This window comes from Aquarana catesbeiana, linkage group LG03 (genome assembly GCF_042186555.1).
Source record: "Aquarana catesbeiana isolate 2022-GZ linkage group LG03, ASM4218655v1, whole genome shotgun sequence".
Taxonomy (NCBI): domain Eukaryota; kingdom Metazoa; phylum Chordata; class Amphibia; order Anura; family Ranidae; genus Aquarana; species Aquarana catesbeiana.
In genome coordinates this window covers 641,527,243-641,547,553 of record NC_133326.1, presented here as the reverse complement: position 1 = coordinate 641,547,553, position 20,311 = coordinate 641,527,243, and positions in this window count along the sequence as shown.

Genomic DNA, 20,311 nt, shown 5'->3' with positions numbered 1-20,311 from the left:
ATAGAAGTCTGCCTTCTGGTTCTGGAACATACAGCACTTTCTTTACAAGGTTACTCTGCTTACCTTCTTGTGGTGTAATGCAGTTCAGGAAGCCCTCGCCTTTATCTTCGGAAGTGATGCTTTTCCCATTTGCTAGGAAAACGTTGTCTTTTGCACTGTAGTCAATGTTTGTGAAGAAGGTCTCATCGCTAGTCATGTGGCTTGTCGTTCCTGAATCAGTGCACCAGCCGCGTGGCTTGCCACTCTGTGTCACCTTAAAGGTGTAACTTCATGATGTGTCTTCAGTTTCCTTTGTGATTGCTTTGACTCTTTCTTTTCTCTTGCTTTACCTTTCACTGCTCAGCTTTCCAGATAGAACAGTACTTTTTTAACCAATTGCTGACCGGCTCACGCCGATATACATCGCCAAAATGTCACGGGTGCGCAAAACAACGTATGGGTAAATTGTCTCCTTTAAGAGCCACCGGAGGCGCGCGTGTGCCTGCTGCATGGAGGAGGCACCCTATGCGCGTAGCCAGCGGGTGTGATCGTCGCCGGCCACCCGCGATCATGGGCATGAGAGCCAGCACAGGGATTTGTGTGTGTAAACATGCACATCCTTGTTCTGTCAGGGAAGAGGAGACAGATTGTTTGTTCCTAGTAAGTAGGAACAGCGATATGTCTCCTCCCCCAGTCAGTCCCAACCCCATACAGTAAGAAACACTATCTAGGGAACACATTTAACCCCTGGATCACCCCCTAGTGTTAACACCTTCCCTACCAGTGACATTTACACAGTAATCAGTGCATTTTTATAGCACTGATCGCTGTATAAATGTCAATGGTCCCAAAAATGTGTCAAAAGTGTTCCGATCTGTCCGCCGCAATGTCACAGTACCGCTAAAAATCGCAGATCACTGCCTATACTAGTAAAAAAGATGAAAATAAAAATGCCATAAATTTTTCCCATAGTTTTTAGTTGCTATAACTTTTGTGCAAATCCAATCAATATACGCTTATTGCTTATTTATTAGCAAAAATATGTAGAAAAGGAGGTTCACCTCTTCCCAATGTGGGGTTTCAAGGGGTGCCCCGGAACATTTTTTGTATTTACTAATTTACACATGTACCAGCCCCTGCTAGCCCTGTGAGAGCTGATCCGAGGTGGGCAGCATTTCAGAGGTCATTTGAGAGGCATCTGGAAGGCAATATGTCACCTCCTCACTGCCTGGTTTAACCCTCAAAAGCCCACACCACCATGCTGTAAGTACGGGCGACTGCAGATTGACCCCATTAATGGACTGCATTTGGCAGTACTGCCGAATATGCCAGGGAGTCAAATTTGTGTTGGGGCATATTCACATCCCTTGTCTTCTCCATTGCCTTTTTTTATAACACCCTTAAAGAGGAAGTAAGCCCTCCTGCAAAAAAAAAAAAAACACACCCTGCAAGATAAAGGCATAATGAGCTAGTATGCATAGCATACTAGCTCATTATGAATTACTTACCCGAGAACGAAGCCCCCGCTGCCGTCCTCGTCTCCCCCTCAGGCCGCCAACAGGCCCCCCCTGTTCGGTTCCAGGTATCCGGAGCTGTAAATGGCCGGAGCCGCGATGACATCACTCCCGCGCGCCACGAACGGCACAGTACAACTGAAGCAACGGCACATACGTGCCATTGATTTAAATGGCTTAAGTGCGCATGTGCCGCATGACGTCGGCACATGCAAATACAGGGATATCTCCTAAACCGTGCAGGTTTAGGAGATATCCAGTGCAGCTACAGGCAAGTCTAATTATAGACTTGCCTGCAGTTTAAAGTGGTTGTAAAGGGTTTACAACCACTTTAACTGCACGTGTAAACTATGCCAAATTTAGAATCCACATCAATCACAACACAGTGTAAATTATAAATTGTCCAGAACACTGATTATTAGAGATGACTCCAAGTTCACTAACACCTTGAGTTTAGGGTGGATCCCCAAGATTTGCATTTGGGCCCCATCCCAAATTATTGGTCAATAATTTTTTATGTTTGCACCAGAAATTAGGCTGGCCTGCAGAATGAATGAAAAAACTGACTGGGGTTGATTTACTAAAACTGGAGAGTGCAAAATCTGGTGCAGCTGTGCATGGTAGCCATTCAGCTTCTAACTTTAGCTTGTTCAATTAAGCTTTGGCAAAAAAAATCTAGAGTTGATTGGTTTCTATGCAGAGCTGCACCAGATTTAGCACTCTCCAGTTTTAGTAAATCAACCCCAATGATTCATCAATGCATGCTATACGGCAGGGGTCTCAAACTAGCGGCCCTCCAGCTGTTGCGAAACTACAAGTCCCATCATGCTTCTGCCTGTGGGAGTCATGCTTGTAGCTGTCAGGCTTGCAATGCCTCATGGGACTTGTAGTTTCGTAACAGCTGGAGGGCCACGAGTTTGAGACCCCTGCTATACGGCGTGGACGAACAAATCTCCCACTGCGGCTTTTTTATTTTGAGAGCTGACCTCACCAGATCCTGTGCGCATGCGTGACGTCATTGCAGCCCGGCCAATTTAGTGGCCGAAGAATCTGAACTCAGTAGGAAGGCTGGGAGAAGATGAAAATGCTCATGACAGTTCACTAACACGACTGGAAGGGATCGTTTGCCAGATAAGTCCACTATAATGTGCTATTATATGGTGCATACTAGCAAATTATGAGAAAAAACTCCTGGGAGCCACTTTTCATTTTTTTGTAATGTTTAATGTGGAGGTCACAGGTGTGCGCAGCCTATTGCATTAGGGTGTGCACCCCAAAGCTCAAACACACATGCGTGTGTGTGTGTCTACATGTATATGACCCCGGTACAATAATTTTGCTGCTGGAACAGTGAAAGAGAAGTGAGTAAGCAATTCTCTTATGGCAGTGTAGGTAAGAGGGAGATCTTTCCAATCTCCCCACTGGCACACTGGGGACAATGCTAATTTGCACTAGGTGACTAGGGTGTGCCCAGGCACACCCGGCACACCCTGTGCGCACGCCTATGGTGGAGGTTTAATTCTGCTTTAGGGTCAATTTAGACCAGATGCATTGGCAATTTTTTTTTTTTAACCATAAGCCATCACAAGGAGCCTTAAAAATGAAGGTAAATGGGAGCAGTCCATACTGGTGTAATGTGCTGATATGTGCTGGTGTTCAATAGAGAAAAAGTTGAGCCCTACTTTTTTCAGTGCAACACAGTGCACTGTAATGCCTGTTAGCGTAGTGCAATACACATCAACGCACAGGAAAAACAGCACCCCTGTCAGTGTCAGTGGTTTGTCTCAACGCTCTCACTCCTATATCTGCAGGATAGCAATCAACAGCAGCCGCCATGCTCCTCTCAGTAAGGTAAGCTGCCCATAGATGGGTAGTTTTTTTTCATTCAGGGTGAACGTAAAAAATAAAAAGATTCCTCCATCCATACAAACAAGGAGGATGGAGTAATCAACCCCTTCCCAGGACATTGAATTCTTACAGCAGGACCGTTGTCAGAATGCACTGATCAGCGTCTACAACCTCTGATCGACAAAAGTTTGATTGACATGAAGTTGCACTCGTTTTCCCCAGAGCTTAGTAAATGTTGTGAAGCTCTGCTGATTTCCATCATACAATCATGTGCAAGTAAAATGCTGTTTTTTCTATTTCCTTGCACCTGATTGGGTATTCTTTATGTAGTCAGGTGCTGGCTAACTTTGCCTGAGTCATCGTGGGACATTCTCTAACACCAGCTGCAGTGAACCTGTTTCCCTCTAGTGCCCAGCCTGGACACTGTGTCATCATCTCCTGAATGCAGGATCAAGGGATATGTGGTCCAAGGAGCCAGACTGCTGCAAACTACACGTTCCAGCCATCTGGGAGAGAGCAAGGAATGCTGGGTGAGGACATAAATAAAACGAAAATTGGGGGTACCTCGTACCTATAGGTTTAAACGAATTCCCATGTACAGTAATACCTCGGATTGTAAGTAACGCGGTTTACGAGCGTTTCACAATATGAGCTATTGTTTTTTTTAAATCCTGACTCAGTTTGCAAGCGTTGTCTCGCAAAACAAGCAGGATTCAAGCCTCCGGGGTTTGCCCAGAGATTGGGGAGGGTGGGCGCCGGTAACACTCAGAGCCGTTTGGTGCCACTCAGAAACACTCCATTCCCGAGTGTCTCCGAGTGCATCCGAGCGGCTCCAAATGTTTCCGAATGTCTCCGGCGACCCCCCACCCCCACCTCTGGCCACATGCAGTCCTGCATACTCTAGCAGTGCCACTAGAATGGATTATTTGAGTTTCCATTATTTCCTATGAGAAAACTTGCTTTGATATACGAGCGCTTTACGAGTGGAACGAATTATGCTCATCATCCAAGGTACCACTGTATAAAGATAAAAATAAAAATGTGATTAAAAGCTGCTCCCCAATAGTGTAGGTGACCTACCTAAGATTATTGAATATAAATGTGAGGGGGCGCTGATAGCGAACAAATACTTATGTGGTTGGTTAGAAATTTAAATTACTAAAAAAATCCCTTGGATATTAAACCTGTGACATATTAGTGCTGTACAATGTGCTAAATAAATCATAAATGTCAATAAACAAAATTTCAAAATGCCCTTTACCACAGTTCATAGGTTCTTCAATACTAAATCTTCAATAGGGTAGGTTGTGGAAGACCATCACCAGCTTGGAACATAATCAGAATCACCCAGATTAGTTAGATGTCCACTTACCAGAAGACCATGACCCCTTTCTTTAGTTAAAAATAGGGTTAAATAACGCCTATGTGGCTGGGTCTTGGATCTTGATTGGCACCTCTCTAATGTTGGTCAGGACTCTCTCCTCCTCTCTACTATAACAATGCATTAAAGCAAGATAAAGGGGAGCCAATAGCGTTATACAGTTCAGTGTGACAATTGATTAAAAACATAAAATGTCTGCTTACATGGTACAGTGCCTGGACTCGGCACTAGGGAATACCAGGGATGGACTGGCCATCGGGACTACCGGGAGATTCCCAGTGGGCCGATGGCTCAGTGTGGGCTGATTTTAGCCGCATCTGCGGTGTGCGGCGATCTACCTGTCAACCGCCGTCAGCTGGCGCCTGACGGGTAGATCGAGATTTAGCCAAGTAAGTTCTCTCTAATGTCACTCAGCGCTGCTCGCTCCCCGGCAGCCCCTTCTCTCTTCTCGTCTATCCCCATTGGCTTGTGACATCATCTGGAATAGATGAGAAGAGAGGAGGGGCCGCCGGGGAGCTAACAGCGCTGAGTGACATGAGAGAAAACTTACTACAGACAGATGCTTCCTGCGCTGCCTACTCTGCATACTGGCTAGTAAGATTCCATGATGTGCCCTGATGATGTGCCCCCAGATGTGCTCTATAATGTGCCCAATCATGTGCCCCCTTATTGTGCCGCATCATGTGCCCTGATGTGCTATGTGCCCCATGCCCTGTGCCCTGATGTGCCCCGTACCCTGATGTGCTATGTGCCCTGATGTGCTATGTGCCCTGATGTGCTATGTGCCCCATAATGTGCCATGTGCCCTGATGTGCCATGTGCCCTGATGTGCCCCGTGCCCTGATGTGCTATGTGCCCTGATGTGCCATAATGTGCCCTGATGTGCCCCGTGCCCTGATGTGCTATGTGCCCTGATGTGCCATGTACCATAATGTGACCTGATGTGCCGCGTGCCCTGATGTGCCCCAATGTGCCCCAATGTGCCCTGATGTGCCCGTGCTGTGATGTGCTACGTGCCATATGCCCTGATGTGCCATGTGCCCTGATGTGCTATGTGCCCTGATGTGCTGGGCTCTGTGCCCTGATATGCCCTGTGCCCTGGTGTGCCCCGTGGCCTGATGTGCCCGGTGGCCTGATGTGCCCAGTGCCCCGATGTGCTATGTGCCCTGATTTGCTATGTGCCCTGATTTGCTATGTGCCCTGATGTGCTATGTGCCCCAATGTGCCCCATAATGTGCCTGATGTGCCCCATAATGTGCCCTGATGTGCCATAATGTGCCCTGATGTGCCCTCAAGCCCTGATGTTCCCCGAGCCCTGATGGGCCCGATGTGCCCTGATGTGCCATGATGTGCTATGTGCCCTGTGCCCTGATGTGCCCCATGCCCTGATGTGCCCTGATGTGCCCCATGCCCCGATGTGCCCCGATGTCCTATGCCCTGATGTGCCCCATGACCTGATGTGCCCCGATGTCCTATGCCCTGATGTGCTGTGCCCCAATGTCCTATGCCCTGATGTGCCCCGTGACCTGATGTGCCTTGTGCCCTGATGTGCCCCGTGCCCTGATGTGCTGTGCCCCGATGTCCTATGCCCTGATGTGCCTTGTGCCCTGATGTGCCCCGATGTGCCTCAATGTCCTGTGCCATGATGTCCTGTACCCTGAAGTACTGTGCCCTGACGTGCCCTGATATGTTGTGCCCTGTACCCTGATGTGTTGTGCCCTGATGTACTGTGACCTGTGCCCTGATGTCCTGTACCCTGATGTGCTGTACTCTGATGTGCTGGGCTCTGTACCCTAAAGTGTTGTGCCCTGATGTGCCCTGTACGCTGATGTGCTGGGCTCTGTACCCTGATGTGGCCTGGAGTGTTGTACCCTGATGTGCTGTACCCTGATGTGCCTTGTGCCCTGATGTGCTGGGCTCTGTACCCCGATGTACTGTGCCCTTATGTACCGTACCCTGGTGTGTTGTACCCTGATGTGTTGTACCCTGATGTGCCTTGTGCCCTGATGTGCTGGGCTCTGTACCGTGATGTGCTGTGCCCTGATGTATCGTACCCTGATGTGCTGTGCCCTGATGTACCGTACCCTGGTGTGTTGTACCCTGATGTGTTCTACCCTGATGTGCCTTGTGCCCTGATGTGCTGGGCTCTGTACCCTGATGTGCTGTGCCCTGATGTATCGTACCCTGATGTGTTGTGCCCTGGGCCGGTCTGGATGAAGTCCAGGGCCACATTTTTGTCCCAGGCCAGCCCTGGGGAATACCCACAAGTAGGCTGAAGGACATAAATAGCCTGGTGAGGGGAGGAGTCTTTCTCTTGGCACCATGGCCTTGAGCTGAGAGCAGGGACTCGGTCGCTCCAGGGGATGTGAGCAGGCGCCGCAGCCTGGGCGGGGTGAAGTGTCTCCAGCGAGTGAGCGAGCAGATTCACCATTGCCAGCTTCCTATTGGCCAATTTACTGTGGAAGGGGGGTCACTCTCATCATCACCAGTACAGTTACAGCAGAATCACAGCTACACAGCCAGGCACCCTTCACTGTTGGAGATTCTTCAAGAGCCTATTCTGGGACATCCTATTCCTTTGAGCCTTGGTATCATCACGAATAGTGAGCGGGCAGAAGCCTACCCTGTGTACACTCTACAAAGACACTGCATGCAGACACCTTTATCCTATCTCTTTATATTAAAGCCTCAAAAAGGAAACACTTTGCACATGCTATTTTCAGTTGCTGGTCACCATTGCACAGCAATCCTTTTGGGTCCTTGGTGAGCTAGCTGAAGACACTGAACATCTACATCACAAGATCTCCTCCACTCTTTTCTTCTCTCCTCACTTAAAGGACTCTGTGTACAATATCTGCACATATTAAGGCGAACTTGCTGGGCCCGTGGCATCAGGATTTGAAGGGAGCAGTCAGACATAAAAGGACATTCTCTTCCCTTTTATACCTGGGATTATAGGTTCTTTCAGGACCTACTGGTGACTGACTACTGTTTGACTTGCGATTTTCTTTGCATTGCATATTTACCAAGAGTAAAATTTAACCACTGAAAGATATCTGCCTAAGTCATTCTTGTTCTTATCTGCTTCAACTCGCAGTGTTCATGACTAAAGGTTTAACCACTTGAGCCCCGGACCATTATGCTGCCTAAGGACCAGAGGTCTTTTTCCAATTTGGCACTGCGTCGCTTTAACTGCTAATTGCGCGGTTATGCAATGCTGTACCCAAACGAAATTTGCGTCCTTTTCTTCCCACAAATAGAGCTTTCTTTTGATGGTATTTGATCACTTCTGCAGTTTTTATTTTTTGCGCTATAAACGGAAAAAGACCGAAAATTTTGAAAAAAAATGATATTTTCTACTTTTTGTTATAAAAAAAATCCAATAAACTCAATTTTAGTCATACATTTAGGCCAAAATGTATTCGGCCACATGTCTTTGGTAAAAAAAATGTCAATAAGCGTATATTTATTGGTTTGCGCAAAAGTTATAGCGTCTACAAACTAGGGTACATTTTCTGGAATTTACACAGCTTTTAGTTTATGACTGCCTATGTCATTTCTTGAGGTGCTAAAATGGCAGGGCAGTACAAAACCCCCCCAAATGACCCCATTTTGGAAAGTAGACACCCCAAGGAAATTGCTGATAGGCATGTTGAACCCATTGAATATTTATTTTTTTTGTCCCAAGTGATTGAATAATGACAAAAAAAAAAAAAAAAAAAAATATTTACAAAAAGTTGTCACTAAATGATATATTGCTCACACAGGCCATGGGCCTATGTGGAATTGCACCCCAAAATATATTCAGCTACTTCTCCTGAGTACGGGGATACCACATGTGTGGGACTTTTTGGGAGCCTAGCCGCGTATGGGACCCCGAAAACCAATCACCGCCTTCAGGATTTCTAAGGGTGTAACTTTTTGATTTCACTCTTCACTGCCTATCACAGTTTCGGAGGCCATGGAATGCCCAGGTGGCACAACCCCCCCCAAATGACCCCATTTTGGAAAGTAGACACCCCAAGCTATTTGCTGAGAGGCATATTGAGTCCATGGAATATTTTATATTTTGACACAAGTTGCGGGAAAGTGACACTTTTTTTTTTTTTTTTTTTTTTTTTTGCACAAAGTTGTCACTAAATGATATATTGCTCACACAGGCCATGGGCCTATGTGGAATTGCACCCCAAAATACATTTAGCTGCTTCTCCTGAGTATGGGGATACCACATGTGTGGGACTTTTTGGGAGCCTAGCCGCGTACGGGGCCCCGAAAACCAATCACCGCCTTCAGCGTTTTTAAGGGCGTGAATTTTTGATTTTACTCTTCACTGCCTAACACCGTTTCGGAGGCCATGGAATGCCCAGGTGGCACAAACCCCCCCCAAATGACCCCATTTTGGAAAGTAGACACCCCAAGCTATTTGCTGAGAGGCATGGTGAGTATTTTGCAGCTCTCATTTGTTTTTGAAAATGAAGAAAGACAAGAAAAAACTTTTTTTTTTTTTCTTTTTTCAAATTTCAAAACTTTGTGACAAAAAGTGAGGTCTGCAAAATACTCACTATACCTCTCAGCAAATAGCTTGGGGTGTCTACTTTCCAAAATGGGGTCATTTGGGGGGGTTTTGTGCCACCTGGGCATTCCATGGCCTCCGAAACTGTGATAGGCAGTGAAGAGTGAAATCAAAAATTCACGCCCCTTAGAAAGCCTGAAGGCGGTGCTTGGTTTTCGGGGTCCCATACACGGCTAGGCTCCCAAAAAGTCTCACACATATGGTATCCCCGTACTCAGGAGAAGCAGCAGAATGTATTTTGGGGTGTAATTTCACATATTCCCATGGCATGTTTGAGCAATATATCATTTAGTGACAACTTTGTGCAAAAAAAAAAAAAAAAAAAAAAAAATTTGTCTCTTTCCCGCAACTTGTGTCGCAATATAAAATATTCCATGGACTCGACATGCCTCTCAGCAAATAGCTTGGGGTGTCTACTTTCCAAAATGGGGTCATTTGGGGGGGTTTTGAACTGTCCTGGCATTTTATGCACAACATTTAGAAGCTTATGTCACACATCACTCACTCTTCTAACCACTTGAAGACAAAGCCCTTTCTGACACTTATTTTTTACATGAAAAAGTTTTTTTTTTTTTGCAAGAAAATTACTTTGAACCCCCAAACATTATATATTTTTTTAAAGCAAATGCCCTACAGATTAAAATGGTGGGTGTTTCATTTTTTTTTTTCACACAGTATTTGCGCAGCGATTTTTCAAACGCATTTTTTGGGGAAAAAACACACTTTTTTAAATTTTAATGCACTAAAACACACTATATTGCCCAAATGTTTGATGAAATAAAAAAGATGATCTTAGGCCGAGTACATGGATACCAAACATGACATGCTTTACAATTGCGCACAAACGTGCAGTGGCAACAAAATAAATACATTTTTAAAAGCCTTTAAAAGCCTTTACAGGTTACCACTTTAGATCTACAGAGGAGGTCTACTGCAAAAATTACTGCCCTCGATCTGACCTTCGCGGCGATACCTCACATGCATGGTGCAATTGCTGTTTACGTTTGACGACAGACCGCCGCTTGCGTTCGCCTTAGCGCAAGAGCAGGGGGCGACAGGGGTGCTTTTTTTTTTTTTTTTTTTTTTCTTTATTATTTTTTTGCTTTTTTATCTTATTTTTAAGCTGTTCCTTTCATTTTTTTTTTTTTTTAATCATTTTTATTGTTATCTCGGGGAATGTAAATATCCCCTATGATAGCAATAGGTAGTGACAGGTACTCTTTTTTGAAAAAATTGGGGTCTATTAGACCCTAGATCTCTCCTCTGCCCTCAAAGCATCTGACCACACCAAGATCGGTGTGATAAAATGCTTCCCCAATTTCCCAATGGCGCTATTTACATCCGGCGAAATCTAAGTCATAAAATGCTCGTAGCTTCCGGTTTCTTAGGCCATAGAGATGTTTGGAGCCACTCTTGTCTCTGATCAGCTCTATGGTCAGCTGGCTGAATCACCGGCTGCATTCTCAGGTTCCCTGTTGAGACAGGAGAGCCAGAGAAAAACACGGAAGACGGTGGGGGGGGGGGGGCATTCCCTCCCACGGGTTGTAAAGGCAGTCTAGAGGCTAATTAGCCGCTAGGATTGCTTTTACATGAAAGCCGACCGCTGGCTGAAAAGAATGATACCAAGATGATACCTAAACCTGCAGGCATCATTCTGGTATAACCACTCAAAGTTGTGAATGGCGTACCTGAAGACAAAAAAATGGTTAACAATAAAGCACAGTAAACAATAAAGTATAAATAATTACATACCTGAAAAACAAACATGATAAAACATAATAACAATAACAATAACAATAACAATAAAACACTGCAGAATAGAATACAGTAAAAAAAGAGCAGAACAATAGAGAGAGAGAATAGAGAGAGAGAACAATAAAACGACAACTATTTTTTTTTATTTTATATATATTTTTTTTTTTTTTTACACTTTTTTTGTAACTAACTTTTATAACTGTAACCGGTTCCAGGTTCGGGTCTCTCAAAATGCGATGGCATCTTGGGAGACCCTGTGAAAGTGTGCCTAGTCTGTGCAATGCTGTACCCTACGCTAATACTCAACTAGTGTATGGTAGCGTTCAAAACATTCACCAATGCAAAGACCAGGATTGTCAGGACAGAAGGGACAATAATAGCGGGTGTCACGCCTATATCCGCGTTTGCTGCAGACACAACATCTTTTTGGGGGGGGTTCGTTGGGTAGGGGTACTCGGGAGCACATAAAAATGCCTCTCATGCAGCCGACTGCATTTCGTTGGGGGGATGTGAATGGGGGAAGTACGGGCGCTGCAGAAGTGGTGGGTTCCCAATTAGGATTGGCGAATGCAGCAGGAAGGGCACTATGGGCACGACGGGCCTGTGTTTGTCTTTTTGGTGGCAGCGGGACACTACTTGTGCTTGTCACCTCACCAGCTTGAACTGCACTTATGGGACTCGCCACGTCACCAAGTGTTACTGCAGTGCTGGTTTGACTACGACCGGGGTGTACTAGGCCGCTGGTGCTTGCCAGTTCAATAAAAAGCTTCCAAAAAAACTGTTAGCGATCGCAGGGATCAGGCCTGACTCTGCGAACGCTGCAGTTATGCGTTTAGTGTTTTGTAAGTGACAGTGATCGATCGATACTGCACTTGGGTGGGCTGGACTGGGCCGGGCGGAGGGGCAAAACGCAGGTGCTAGCAGGTATCTGGGTTGATCCCGCTAACACTGCGTTTTTGGGAACCCTAAACTGCTGGGGACGCTAGTATAGATCTGATCTGATCGGATCAGATATTGATCCGTTCAGATACTATACCACTAAAGGAGGCGTATGCTGCGTGCGTGGGTGTTAGTGGTACTGGCGCTAACCTGACGCTGCCTGGGGCCGGTGCTTGCTAGTTCACCAAAATGCTACCAAAAAAACTGTTAGCGATCGCAGGGATCAGGCCTGACTCTGCGAACGCTGCAGTTATGCGTTTAGTGCCTTGTAAGTGACAGTGATCGATCGATACTGCACTTGGGTGGGCTGGGCTGGGCCGGGCGGAGGGGCACAACGCAGGTGCTAGCAGGTATCTGGGCTGATCCCGCTAACACTGCGTTTTTGGGAACCCTAAACTGCTGGGGACGCTAGTATAGATCTGATCGGATCAGATATTGATCCGATCAGATACTATACCACTAAGGGAGGTGTACGGTGCGTGCGTGGGTGTTAGCGGTACTGGCGCTAACCTGACGCTGCCTGGTGCTTGCTTGCCAGTTCACCAAAATGCTACCAAAAAAACTGTTAGCGATCGCAGGGATCAGGCCTGACTCTGTGAACGCTGCAGTTATGCGTTTAGTGTTTTGTAAGTGACAGTGATCGATCGATACTGCACTTGGGTGGGCTGGGCGGAGGGGCAAAACGCAGGTGCTAGCGGGTATCTGGGCTGATCCCGCTAACACTGTGTTTTTGGGAACCCTAAACTGCTGGGGACGCTAGTATAGATCTGATCAGATCAGATATTGATCCGATCAGATACTATACCACTAAGGGAGGCGCATGCTGCGTGCGTGGGTGTTAGCGGTACTGGCGCTAATCTGACGCTGCCTGGGGCGACGCATATCACCGCCGGGCGATCAGGGGGCTAAACCTTTATTAGGTAATAAACGGCGGGTGCCCTGACACTATAAAAAATAAACGAACTAACCTGCGTCACCCGTAACGGTTATACGGTGATCAGTGGTGAAAGGGTTAACTAGGGGGCAATCAAGGGGTTAAAACATTTATTAGGTAGTATATGGGGGTCCCTGTCACTATAAAACGCTGACGGCGAACCTAAATATTTACCTCACTAACTAGCGTCACCAGCGACACTAATACAGCGATCAGAAAAATGATCGCTTAGCAACACTGGTGACAGGGGGTGATCAAGGGGTTAAAACTTTATTAGGGGGGGTTAGGGGGGTACCCTAGACCTAAAGGGGGGTAATACTCACTGTCCCAACACTGTAACTGTCACAAACTGACACTATGCAGTAATCAGAAAAAAAAAAAAAAAAAAAAAAAAAAAAACCTGCTGGTGTCAGTTTGTGACAGGGGGGGGGGGGGTGATTGGGGGGGGATCGGGGGGCGATCGGGGGGGGGATCGGGGTGTTTTGTATGCCTGGCATGTTCTACTGTGTGTGTGTGTGTTGTGCACTCACATTGATGTCTTCTCCCCTCGGCGCTGGAACGGAAAATACCGAGCCGAGGGGAGATGACATCATTTCCTTTGCTGCTGTTTAGCATACAGCAGCAAAGGAGTGTTCCCATTGGCCGGCGGCGATCGCGAGGGGGGGGCCACGAACGGATGGCCTCCCCCTCATCTCGGATCGCCGGGGAACAGAACGGGACTGCTTCGGGCACCGGGGGGGGGTCCGATCGGACCCCCCACCCGCGAGAGGCAAATCACGTACATGTACGTGATTTTGCCTGCCCGTGCCGCCTTGCCGACGTAAATCGGCGTTAGGCGGTCCTTAAGTGGTTAACATGTTTTCTACGAGGCCTGAGTTATGTTCGGTAAGTGTATTCATACCTGTTATAATGGGTCTGCCTGGATTTCCTGGCTTGTGAATCTTGGGCAGCATGTAGAAGTCTCCAATTTCTGGATTATCCGGCATCGCATTGATGAGTTCTGAATGTAGGTGGCTTGGTATTGTCGCAATGAGACCTTTTAATTGTTTAGTAAAATCCTGGGTCGGATCATAATCCAGTTTTTTGTAGTAAGTAGTATTTGCAAGCTGCCTCTGGCCCTCTTGTATATATTTGTCTGTATCCATCACAACGACTGCTCATCCAATGCAAAAGGTGCAGCAAAGGATCTTATGTTGGTGAAACAGGACAGAAGTTGCAAGCGAGGATGAATTTGCACAGACATACCATCAAAGAACATAAAGAAGACAGTTTCTGCACACCTGTGGGACATCATTTCTCACAGCCGGACCACACTATAGAAGACCTCAATGTTTTAGTTCTTAAAGGGAATTTCAGAACTATCCAGGAAAGGAAAACGTTTGAACTAAGAGTGATACTTCTTTTTGACACGAAAAATAACGGCCTGAATTTAGATATTGGTTTCCTTACACATTATGCTAAAGTTTTACGACCCCTCTGTGACTAGTATCCCCCCCTGCATTCTATAGCTCTCTCTCCCTCTGTCTTATCTTACTAACTCTGCTGTGTTTGGCTTTCCCCTTTTTTTTTTTTTTTAACATGCTGCTTAAAAATTTGTGAATCAGTACTGCTTGGACCCTGAAGAAGGGGACATACCCCGAAATCTTGTCCTGAAAAATTGTATGTTAGTGCAAATAAAAAAAGTATCACGGACAGTACTCAATTTTCTCTAGCCCATAATGTGAAACTTACCTGAAAACAAAGCATTCCAGCGATGCAATGTCATCACTGGAGGCACCTTCCATGTTCACTCGTCTTACTTCTGGGTCCGCGGACTCCGGATGTGTGACTGGCCGCAATGACGTCACTCCTGTGCATGCGCGGTGGAGCCACAGTTTATGGCACAGAATTCTGAAGGAAAATTAGTGTGACTGCTGAACCTGCCAAATTTTGATCAGTGCATGGCCAGCTTTATCTTTAGGCCTCATTTACACGAGGCGGACTCCGTTTCCACGGAGTCCGCCTCGGTCCGCCGGCTCAGCGGGAGATCTCTCCGTTGATCTCCGCTGAGCCGGCAGATGACAGGTCCCTCTCTGCTCACTGAGCGGGGAGGGGCTTGTCAGGCGTCGCTGCTGCCTATGGAGGGATCGGATGAAAACAGACAGCATGTCCGTTTTCGTCAGATCTCACCCGATCCGATCCGCCAGCGACGGATCTGGACATAGGGCCATCCGTCTGCTTTTAGCGGATCGGACGGGGTCGGATGTCAGCGGACATGTCTCCGCTGACATCCGTCACTCCATAGGCTAACATGGAGCGCCCGTTCAGGTCCGCCGTCAAAACTGACAGGTCCGATCGTGTGAAAGGGGCCTTCAGAAACAGTTACTACCCAGAGTGTTCTCAGCTTATCTCAGTCTACATTCCAGAATAAGACATAAAATATGATGAGAACATAAACAAGGGGGGTGAGGAATTTAGAAGATGCGGGGTGTATTTTCTATCTAAAGACTAGCAAATCATCCAGTGTTCTCTGTAATATATGAATACCACACTCTGATGTCTCCTATAAACCAAAAGTTTATATCCACATGCAGAGATTGCCCTAATCAACACCAGATACTTTTCATATATACATACCTCCCAACTTTCTGAGATGGGAATGAGGGACATCCATAAGCAAATGTATGCATTACTAGGAGAATTAATACGCAAAAAATGATTAGTTAAAACCACAAGTGCTTTTTTTTACCAATACTTTTCCTTTATATTGGCTTTTGAAATTTACAAATGCAGCAATTTAGAAATGGGATGAAAGGTTTAATACTGTAAAACGCTTTTTGTTACACAAATAGTGCATTTTTAATATATAGTATATACATCAGACCAAAATGAGGGACAAATGTGGAGGAAAGAGGGACAGAGGGACATTGCTCCAAATCAGGGACAGTCCCTCGAAATCAGGGACATTTGGGAGCTATGTATATGGAGCCAAAAGCTCTTAAAATCTTATTGACAAACATGTAAAAAAAAAAAAAACAGATTAACCGTTTCATGCCTAAGCCTTTTTCTGACACTTGTCGCTTACAAGTTAAAATATGTATTTTTTGCTAGAAAATTACTTAAAGCCCCCAAACCCTAGCGAATAAAATGGCGATCATGGCAATATTTTATGTCACACTGTATTTGCGTAACGGTCAAATGCAATTTTTTGGAAGAAATACACTTTTGTGAATTAAAAAAACAAAACAGTAAAGTTAGCCCAATTTGAAATGTGAAAGATGATGTTACGCTGAGTAAATAGATACCTAACATGTCACGCTCGTGAAATGGCGACAAACTACGGTACTTAAAATTCTCCATAGGTGATAGAGCTGCACAATTAATCGTTAAAAAATCGTGATCTCGATTCACCCCCTCTGACGATCTCTCCTGCTGAGTTTGCGGGATCTTTCATATAACTCAGCTATTATAAGAAAGCATCCGGGCAGTCTGCCAAGTTTAGAACTTGAAACATTGTAACTAACTTCCTTCTTAGATCAAAGGGATAAAAATTCTGTGTAAACAAATAACCTGGGCAATCTGCCAAGTTTTAAACAATGCAGGAAGTTTAACCACTTGAAGTCTAAATCTTTTTCTGACACTTATATCTTAAGTTAAAATCAATATTTTTTGCTAAAAAATTACAGTACTTGGAACTCCCAAGAATCGTGCAGCTCTAATAGGCGACGCTTTAAAATTTCCTACAGGTTACCAGTTAAGAGTTAAACAGGAGGTTTTGTGCTAGAATTATTGCTCTCACTCTAATGCCCTGTACACACGGTCGGACATTGATCGGACATTCCGACAACAAAATCCATGTTTTTTTTCCGACGGATGTTGGCTCCAACTTGTCTTGCATACACACGGTCACACAAAGTTGTCGGAAAATCCGATCGTTCTGAACGCGGTGACGTAAAACACATACGTCGGAACTATAAATGGTGCAGTAGCCAATAGCTTTCGTCTCTTCATTTATTCTGAGCACGCGTGGCACTTTGTGCATCGGATTTGTGTACACACGATCGGAATTTCCCACAACGGATTTTGTTGTCGGAAAATTTTATATCCTGCTTTCAAACTTTGTGTGTCGGAAAACCCGATGGAAAATGTGTGATGGAGCCCACACACAGTCGGAATTTCCGACAACAAGGTCCTATCACACATTTTCTGTTGGAAAATCCGACCGTGTGTACGGGGCATTACAATCGCGGCAATTCCTCACGTATGTGGTTTGAACACTGTTTACATTTCCCAGCTTCCGGATTCAGTGCGCGCCATCCAGAGCACCCTCCAGCACGCCAGGTTCCAGCCAGCCTGATCAGCCAGCTTGACCTACATTACACCTCCTGGATCACAGCGAGTCTGATATCCGGAATACAGCCACTAAGTGCACCTTAGAGAGCGGTGTCTTTCCACCTCTATTTTTCTCCCTGTACATTGAGCCATTGGGCCTGACAATTAGGATCGGAGCTTGGGGCACACTTGCTGACATTAACCCCTTGTCATCTGGAAGTCATGGTGGTATTGTATATACTAATTTTCGGATTACTTCAACCATGATAATGAGTTGTGCTTATGAAGTCTAATAATTTTATAATCTCATTTTTTCATTGACAGTTGTTTTTAATTTCAAATCTCAGCATGCGTCCAATAAATGAACTTTATTGATTATACCATCAGCAATAGTTCTTTACTACTGGTCCCATTGAGCGCTGCATTTTTGTTTATTTTTATAGGCAGTGACAGGTACTCTTTATGGAGGGATCTATCCCTCCTTTGCGCTTAAAAGCATTCAAAACGCCAAGTTTGTCCATTTTGAATACTGTAATGCCGCGTACACACGACCGGACTTTACGCAATACTTGGTCCAGCAAACCGGAGTCCGTCGGACAATTCGATCGTGTGTTGGCTCCAGCGGACTTTTTTTTCTCAAAAGTTTGACGGACCTAGAAATGAAACATGTTTCAAATCTGTCCGACGGACTCGAGTCCGGTCGAAAAGTCCGCTCGTCTGTATGCTAGTCCGATGGACAAAAACTGACGCTAGGGCAGCTATTGGCTACTGGCTATCAACTTCCTTATTTTAGTCTGGTCGTACGTCATCACGTACGAATCCCTCAGACTTTGGTTGGTTGTGTGTAGGCAAGTCCGTTCATTTGGAAAGTCCGTCGGAAAGTCCGTCAAAAGTCTGCAGGACAAAGTATGCCGTAAAGTCCGCTCGTGTGTATGCGGCATTAGTGTTCTGTAAACCGCAAGTGCTATCATGACATCGCTTCCGGGTTACTAGATCCAAGACTTGATGAAAGCCGATTCCGGCTTTGTTCAGGTCTCCGGCCAGCCAGCGAGTGTGCTGGCTGGTTGCTCGGGCCTCCTGGTGGGAGAGGAGAGCCGCGGAAGGTGGGGGGGGGGCGTCCCCTCCTGCTTCTTGGGATAACAGCCAAGTGGTTGCTTAGCCCCATTGGTTATTGTCACAAGAAAGCTGACTGCTGGCTGACTGCTCTAAAAAACAGTACCGGGGTGATGCGTGCAGCTGCATGTTTCACCCCGATACAACCCCTTCAAGCCAAAGGCCGCAATTTTGCTATTTTACAATTTTGAGACTTGATATGTTTGGTCAGTAGCGGCTGGTGCTCCTTTTTTTTGGGGGGGGGGGGTGGCAGGCCAAACCCCCCCTGCTTGCTCACCCACACTTACCCCATCCAGGTCATGGGCGGCTTCCCTGGCTTCTCCTACTGGCCAATCTGGTCTTAGGACTCGCTTCCTGTCCTGATTGGCCGAGAGGAGAAGCAGGAAGACAATAGTGAATGTTGATTCACTAATGTCACAATCGGGTGAGTTCGGGGCACAGTGCTCCCCGAGCCCAACCTTTTTGAAGCCAATTAAAGCCTCGCCGTAGAAATCCATGTGTCATGGAGATTAGGGGCCGGCATCCCTGCTTGTTTGGGGGGTTCTAAGTAATTTTCTAGCACAAAATGCTGATTTTAATTTGTTTGTGAAAAATTAAAAAATTGCTCCAGGTGCACAGTTAATGTTTTTGCTGGAGATTCCCTGTAAGTTACATAAAGGACCCTAATTTACTCAGGGGTAGTGTTAGGCTGCATTGACATCTGGGCAGAGCAATTTTCTGTATTTGTTTGAGAGTTTTTTTTTGCACCCATACAGTATACATTTTAGAAGCATACATCAGACAAGCATTCTACATGTGTATTCAAGCATCAGGCGTTTTTTTTGTTTTAGCCAATGGAAAACACTAGGGCAGAGATCTTCAAACTGTGACCTGGCCCTTTGCTTGATTTATTTGGCCCTTGGGGCACTGTTTCATCCACCGATACCAACAATGGGACATAACCCCCCTACTGACACCAATGAAGGGATACAATTCCTCCCAATTACACCAATGATAGGGCACTATTCCTCCCAATGACACCAACAATGGTGTCCAGTGCCACCAATGATGGGGCACAATTCTTCCCACTGAAACAAATGATGGGGCATTATTTTTTCCCACTGACATTTTTCCCCACAGACCTTTTCTACACCAAATGGCCAGAGTATGGTCCCCCTAAAGTCTGAAGGACAGTAAACTGGCCCTTTGTTTAGAAAGTTTGGAGACCCCTGCACTAGGGGAAGGAAAGCGGTTCTTACAGGCTAAAAAATAGCTGAAATATGCCCGAAAAACACTTAAAAACACTTGATTTGAATGTTTACAGGTGAAGCCTATGGGGCCAATAATGCCCAAATCTGCCTCAAAAGTAGCTCAGGTAGATGTTACAGGTGCCTGAGAACTCATATATGAATGGCCATCATTGAAATACTTCAGATTTTGGATATTGAGTTTTTTGGAGCTTCAATCTTCATGCTACAAAAATAATCAGGTGTGAATGGGGCTTAAATTATACTGGTGGGATCCCCTTTTAAGATGGATTGGCAAAGGAAGGGTCCATGAGTTGGGGCAGTACTCTAGTAAGGCAGAGTGGGTGCCATTCCCCCACCCCCCACTCACCAACAAAGCAACTCATAGGACTACCATCCACTAGTGTTATGCTGGGAGGTTGTGGGACTGTCAAATACTTAAAGTGTAAGTAAACCCTCCTATTGTTTTCAGCCAAGGAAGCTGCCATCTTGGCCTCTGTTTAATCTACAACTGCCATGATGCTGCACATGTGATCAGTTATAACACCAGCCATTGGATGGTTTGACAGTTTGGTCGAGAGCACAACCAATGGGAGTTTTACATTTTCGGCACGTGCCATAAATGAAACTGGTTTTATGAAAGGGTTTACTTCCGCTTTAAGAACTGTGCCAAGTAGTGATAGCCCTGTACCTAGGTGATCAGGTAACACAGCAGATTTTTCTCTCATCAGATGAGAT